This window comes from Callithrix jacchus, chromosome 13 (assembly GCF_049354715.1).
Source record: "Callithrix jacchus isolate 240 chromosome 13, calJac240_pri, whole genome shotgun sequence".
NCBI lineage: Eukaryota > Metazoa > Chordata > Mammalia > Primates > Cebidae > Callithrix > Callithrix jacchus.
This window is the reverse complement of record NC_133514.1, coordinates 17,055,133-17,062,899: the sequence shown is the minus strand read 5'-3', so window position 1 is coordinate 17,062,899 and position 7,767 is coordinate 17,055,133. Positions and strand designations below refer to the sequence as shown.

Here is a 7,767-nt window from a genome sequence, read left to right as displayed (position 1 = left end):
ACAATAGCCAAGACATGAAACCAACATAAATATTCATCAATGATAGAATGGATAAACAAAATTTGGTACATATATACCATGGAATACTATGCAACCATATAAAAGAACAAGATCATGTCCTTTGCAGAGAAATGGAGGGAGCTGGAAAGCATTACACTCAGCAAACTAACTCAGGAACAGAAAACCAAGTAGGGCATGTTCTCACTTATAAGTGGGAGCTAAATGATGAGACACATGGACACATAAAGGGGAACAACACACACTGGGGCCAATTGGATGGTGGAGAGTGGAAGAAGGGAGAAGATCAGGGAAAATAACTAATGGGTAGTGGGCTTAATACCTGGGTGATGAAATAATCCATACAACAAACCCCCATGACACAAGTTCACTTATGTAACAAGCCTTCACATCCTGCACATGTACCCCTGAACTTAAAATGAAAGTTAAAAAAATTGAATATATATACCACGGAATACTACTCAGCCATAACAAAAAATGAAATCATGCTTTTGCAGCAACATGGCTGGAACTGGAGGACATTGTCATAAGTGAAATAATTCAGAAACAGAAAGCCAAATACCTCATTTTCTCACTTATAAGTAGGAGCTAAATAACGTGTACACATGGGCGTACAGTATGGAATGACAGACACTCAGAAGGGAGGCTCAGAAGGGTGGGTGGGTGCGAGAGGGGCAAGTAATCAAAAATTACCTAATGGGTACAATGTACATTATTCGGGTGATGAATACAATACGATCCCAGACTTTATCATTGAAAAAAAAAAGATGTTAGGTTTCTAACACAATCCCAACATTGTGCTGGGATTTAAGCACACTGGATCCGAGCACATGGCATTCTCTGGAAGCTCTCATAGCATTCACAACTGGCCAAGAGAAAAATAGATATGAAGTACTCCAGAGGTTATGTCATAATGTTTTAAATGTGGTTATTATCTTGATCTAGAAACAAATTGGAAAAAAAATATGTATCTCTAATAATTAGACTAGATGAAAAGACCAATCTAACCAAGCCTTAGACATCAAGAAACCAAGGGATATGTCAGATACATGTGCATATGCATCTGCGCACGTGTGTGTGCATGTGTACTTCCTCAGAGGACTCCATTCAAACCCAGAAAGATCATGACACATCGAAAGAAAAGTCTGAAAAGCCAGATTCCCTAGAATATCAGTGAGGGAGGATGCTAGATAAGGTCAATGCAGAGTTCAGTCACCCCAGAGTAGACCCAAGAAGAGCACAGGTGTTGGCCTGGGGCTACAGGAAGGGAGCAGGCAGCACGTGGAAGATTTCACTGATCAAACTGCTTTGCTGTGGATGGTGAGGAATGAAGATGCAACAGAGTTTGTCACTTCATTGAAGTGATGAAGAGTTTGCTAATTAAAGTGACATTGCAAGGTAGAAGAGGGAAGAAAATTAACACAAAGAAAAGACCTTCGTGAGGGAAGTCATGTAGTAGTATTCCTTTTGGAAAAGGAAGTAAGAAATTAAACTGTGGCCATTTAAAAAGGAAGACAAGTATTTTGAGCTTTTACAGAAGTCAAATTTGAAAGAAACACACAAAGTAAGTGTTGGAGGTGATGGATACCCCAATTACCCTGATTTGATCACTGCATGTTCTATACATGGATCAAAATATCACATGGACCCCGACACATGTGCAATTATGATATATCAATTAAAAAATACAAAAAAGTTTAAAAATAAGATCATTGTATGAAAGGCATGGTTTAGAAGATGGCATTGCAGGCTGAGATTAAGAACGTCAATACCAAATGAGAAATATCCATGCATAAGGATATTTTAGAGAGGACTTTACCTGCTGTGATACACTCAAATAGAGAGGAGATGAAAAGCATGGAACAAATGGTGTGTTTTAAGGGAGGCGTTCTCAAGTGAACATTTAGAATCTTGTGCCAGACAATCCCCCTGAATTGGACTTTTTTCCTGGAGGTTTCTTTAGAATGAGGGTTTGGCCAGGCATGGTTGCTCACACTTGTAATGCCAACACTTTGGGAGGCCGAGGTGAGCAGATCACGAGGTTAGGAGATCAAGACCATCCTGGCTAACATGGTGAAACCCTGTTTCTACTGAAAAATACAAAAAATTAGCCAGGCATGGTGGCACATACCTGTGGTCCCAGCTACTCAGGAGGTTGAGGAAGGAGAACTGCTTGAATCCAGGAGGCGGAGGATGAAGTGAGCCGAGATGGCACCACTGCAGTCCAGCCTGGGGCCGGAGCTAGAGTCCATCTCAAAACACAAAGCAAAACAAAACAAAACAAAAGAATGAGGGTTTGAGAAAAAAGGAAAAGGGTGTCCACAAGCCCAGTACCTCACCACTTAGCACATTATGTAAAACTTTCAGATAGACACCAGAAAAATGAAAGAATGAACTATTACATCAAGAGAGAATGGGAGAAGAGGGCTGCACACAATGTCTTTCTAGCTTTGCCCACCCAAAAGCCCACCACCATCTAGTAACAACCCTAAATTGGCAGAATTTTTCATTCTGAAATCACATTAACCTATATTTTAGTATCTCCATCTATACAAAATAAGAAGCAAGAAGAGAGAAACCTGCAAAAATAAGAAAGTCCTCCCAGCCATCAAGAAGGTTAAAATAAAAGCAGCCCAACATGCTGCTGGCTCAGGTATAATAAGGGCCCCAGGATACAAGAAAACAGTGAGAAATCAGAGGAAAGGGAACAAAGCAAGGTTTTCATGGACAGATGGGAAGAAGCTGAGAGTAAGAGCCAAGGTTGGAAAATTCAGTAATGACGAATTTAAATTAGAGGTAGGCATTTAGGAGAAAAATACAAAATGTTTCAAATCCTGTGAAGACAGCCCCCGACTGGCCGGTTGAGCAAGGTCTGGGGATGCACCATGCCGATTCCTGAGATAGTTAGACTGCCTTCTTACAAGTGCATCCTCAACCACAAAAAAAAGAAAAGAAAAGCCAAATAAAGCGTTTTAGAAATAGAAAAACAATTTTATTCTATCCTTAATAAAAACAAGAAATAAATACTGTGATAAGACACAAACTTAAATGGAGTCATTTTTCCAGGGTGTGGCCCTCGGACCTTAGGAGAAACCCCACAGCAAAGGACTGGCAAGTCTTTATGTATCGTGCCCAGTTCCCTTTCAGCTCCTCAATTTCCAGGTGGGGAATTGCATTTTATTACTGATTTCCTAATCTTTCCTCTTCAATTCCTGATCCCGTTCATTCCTAAAATTCCCTCTTGAGAACCGTCTGTAAGGAGCCCCTGACCTCCACAGAGTCTTTCCACCAGGAGTCCACTTAGCAGGTGATGGGGAAGGAGAACCCACTGCCTCAGCCCCACAGGTCTCTCTGCCCACACAGCAGGGTGGGAGGAGAAGGGCTTCAGGACCAGGGGTTCTTGGCCTTTCTTTGCCTTTGCATTTCCTCTGCATTTTTCCTGCACCAGAAGGGCTGTGACTGGTGTCCTGTAGCTGGCAGCGCAGGAGATCCCTGAATCCTGGTGTATGGACCTGACTCAGACAGGCCTTTGTGGGCAAAATCGAGGACCTTGTCCGCCCTCGTGTGGCCATAATGTTGACAGCAGCAGAGCCCAGGTCTCCACCTTCTGTTCAATCCTAAAACTGAACACGAGCTGCAGAGAATGGCTTTATTGCAGGCCTCTGGCTGTGCGGGTCCAGCCGTTTGTGAACACGTGACCGTGGCAGAGAGGAGAAACCCAGAGTCACAGAGAGCTCCACCGACCTGAACCACAGCCTGCCCACAGCCTCTACCCTCCGCCAATCTGTAGGCCCTTCAGCTCACCTGAACAAAAAGCTGAGCTTCTTGGGCTGCAAACCACATCCCTGGCCAAGCCTCATTCACTCAGTTCAGCAGAACCAACCCCTCTATTATTGCCTGTTGAATGAAAAAATAATCGACCTCCATCTCCGTTCCACTTTGTATTTGAAACTGAATTTGAGACTAAGAGTTTGCAAGGTTCCTCTTTCTTATTCATGGCTGATTTGGCCAGTTTTCTGCCTGAGAAGAATCTTGGAAGGAGAAAAGAACATACATGCTCTAGAAACGGTGTCTCTGGGGCCCTGCTAATGAGCCACACACACACACACATTCACAAGCCAAGCTGAGCACACTAAGTCACTCCAGACAGTGACCAGCGGCTCCCACAGAGACCCAGCCAGCTGTCACCTGGAGTCTGTGCAGGGGATGGTTGACCACAGGTTTATCGTCTCTACTCGGGAGTGCAAAAGGAAAAGGCCAAATACTAAGGAGATTCTGGCTTATTGTCCGGGGATATGAGAAGAAGAAGGAATAGGGGATTCGAGGAATCAAGGGTCCAGGTGAAAGATTCCTGGGGCAGATCACCCGCTCCAGACTGACCTATCTCAGTCTTTGAACAGAAACAGACCCCTTGCCCAGACTAGCAGGCCAGGTAGGTAACCTCAGCCCCGATGGCCAGATAGAAGCCTGCTCAGGCCTGTCAGGTGGATTTCCAGGTAAGGGACTTTCAGGGAGTTTAGGGCTAATTAAACTGAGTTTCATTCCTAGGGCAATAACTGGCAAGATGGCACCACCATCTGTTCCTCTGAAGTATCACAGTTAGTCTAACCAGTGTCTCTTATCCTAGAGTTCAATCAACCTTTTCCATCTCCTTTTACTCAAAGAAAAAGCTACCTTCTCCTTACCTTCTCATATAGTTTAGATACGTGTCCTGCCCAAAGCTCATGTTGAAATGTGAACCCCAGTGTTGGTGGTGGGGCCTGCTGGGAGGGTTTGTGTCATGGAGGTTGATCCATCATGGCATGGTGCTGTCTGTGATCATGAGTGAGGTCTCCTGATATCTGGCTGTTTAATAGTGTGGGGCGCCTCCCCTCCAGCCTCTTTTGCTCCCTCTCTTGTCATGTGAGATGCCTGCTCCTCCTTCACCTTCCACCATGATTGTAAGCTTCCTGAGGCCTCCCAGAAGCCAAGCAGATGCTGGCACCATGTTTCCTGTACAGCTTTAAGAACCATGAGCCAATTAAGCCTCTTTGTGAATTACCCAGTCTCAGATATTTCTTTACAGCAACACAAAGAGTGGCCTAGCACACCTTCTACACAGTCTCCCTCCCGTCTCCTGCTTTGTTCCTTTGCTTCTCCCTTGATGATTTTACTTGCAACTGCAGGTTTGCCTCGTTTATCGTATTTAGACAGTATGAGAAATGGATCCAATGGACATTGGATCATGACTGCCTACCTACTGTCATTTTTTTAGGATTAGAATTCTAGGCACAAGTTATTTGTCTTACACACGTTTTGCAAATATCCCAGCTATGTCACATATATGTATACAGATAGAGCATTTCCTCCCAGGCTGGGGCTTGCCTTTTCATTTTCTTATTGTCATCTTTTCAAGGTTAAAAATTGAAAATTTTGGTGAAATCCAATTTATCTTTTCTCTTTTATGCTTTATGCTTGCTCAGTACTAACACATCTATATTCCTCCCTGGTTGATAAGAAATTATTTTATGTTTTCTTTCAGCATTTATATTCTTTTAGATGTTACATTCTGTTATATGATGTATTTCAAATTAAATTTCATGTATGGTGTCAGGTAAGGTTCAGTGTTCATTTATTCCAGATATATGATGAGTTGTTCCAGCACCGTTTCTTGGAAAATAATGCATCCTGTTTTTATTGCATAGCCTTGATACATTTGTGAAAAAGTCAATAAGCATGTATGTGAGAATCAGTTCATGGCCTCTCTATTCTGTTTTATTGATCTGTATATCAATCCTGTAACCTTGCTACATTAACTTATTCTAATAGCTTTTATGTAGGATCTGGATTTTGACATTGCTTTTTCTTGATAGACCTTGTCTACAGGATTGTAAATGTAGTGCTCTCCATCGACTTGTCACATTATTAAGACACGGATGACTATTCCTAAATCATGCTGTGCAGCCAGTTCTGTTTCCAACGACCTGGATTGGATCTGAACCTACACGTGTGTCCTGTTCTGTATCCTGAAGCTCTTCCCAAACCCTGCCATGTGATGGTCCTCCGGTCCCATACTCAATAGCTTCCTCCCTGTACCGGGTTGTTGTCCTGAATGTCACTCTCTCTTCTTCATCCTCTAAGTCAGAGGTATCATATATATATTTGCTTAGACAACAGCTTTAGGACAGAAATTCAATTTAGCAAATGAATCTTTCAGCTTTTACCCTGGAGGGAGTTATCTCTCTGGGACTGGGGAATCCCATATCCATTGGTAACTGAGAGTTTAAAAGATTAATACTTTTTTAACTTTAATATCATTTATTGATATCCAGGACGATGGCGCTGTGAGAACAACCCAGGATTGGAGCTCTTCTCGTTGAATCCACAAACGGTGAGTCAGAGCGGCATTTCCAGACTGATCTTTGTTGCCCACAGAATGGGGAAACTCCCAAGTATAAAAAAGACACGGGACGCCAGGCAGTAGGTCTGCCTGGCAAAGCCGGCAGCTGGGGCAGCGGCGGCCGGCCCTACCCAGCAATCCCCACAGGGTGCGCTTGTCCGGGTGCCATGTTGAACCGGCAACCTGAGACTTGAGAGGGCTGGACTTGAGACTGAACGAGACTTGGACAGTAGGCCAGCCCAGGGGATTGCAGGGATTGGGATACCCAGTGGGACGAACAAAACCGCGATTTCAAACTATCCCGAGCAGATGGTCTGAGACGCTCTGTGGGGGAGGGGCGTCCACCACTACCGAGGCAACCCGCCCCAACTGAGATACACGCCCACTGCTGACGCAGCCAGCCGTTGCCGAGGCAACCCATCCCTACTGAGATACATGCCCACTGCTGACGCAGCCTGCCGTTGCTGAGGCAACACGCTACAACAAAGAGACTCCGCCGCAAGGCGTGGCGGAGACCACAGCAGAGCCGGCAGGAACAGCACGAATCACACAACAGTGGGGCGGAGCCTCGGCAGCCAAACAGTGGCTAGTCTGCCTTCTAGCTGGGCAGGACACCTGATCGGACATCCAAAAATAAAGCCCAAACCCCTCAACACAGAGCATTTGAGAAAAAAAAAAAAAAAGGGTTTTTTAATGAGCTCTGTTGCAGCAGAATCAAACATAGCAGCCTAACAGCCCTGAATGAACAACAGAGTGCACAGCTCAACAATTAAACCCCTATAAAGTACAAACTGTCTCCTCAAGCAGCTCCCTGACCCCTCTATATCCAAAAGACTGACATTAGGCAGGCACCATCCTGGGACAAAGAGAGCAGAAAAAGAAACTGGTAGCATCCCTCGCTGTGCCACAGCTACTAGAGGTGCACCCCAGACAAGCAGGGTCTGGAGCGGACTTCAGCAGTCATACAGCGAAGGGGCTAGACTGGTAGAAGGAAAACAAAGCAACAGAAATACTTCATCATCAACATTCTGGGTGTCCACTCAGAGACCCAAACGAAAAGTCAGCAACTACGCAGACGACCAGCGGACAAATCCACAAAGATGGGAAGAAACCAGCGCAAAAAGGAGGAAAACACCCGAAACCAGAACACCTCGCCTCCTAGAAAGGACCAAAACTCCTCACCAGCAAGGGAGCAAAGCTGGACGGAGAATGACTGTGACGAAATGACGGAATTAGACTTCAGAAGATGGATAATGAGAAACTTTTGTGAGCTAAAAGATTATGTATTAAATCAATGCAAAGAAACTAAGAACCTTGAAAAAAGATTTGAAAAAAGATTCGAGGAAATGATAACAAGAATGGATACCTTA

At 44.3% G+C, this 7,767-nt stretch overlaps 1 long non-coding RNA gene across 2 annotated transcripts in view; it reads right to left on the bottom strand.

Annotated features, from left to right (window-relative positions):
* Nucleotides 1-7,767, bottom strand: part of LOC103787459 (uncharacterized) — a 426,173-nt gene that overhangs the window by 295,683 nt on the left and 122,723 nt on the right. The window lies entirely within an intron of this gene.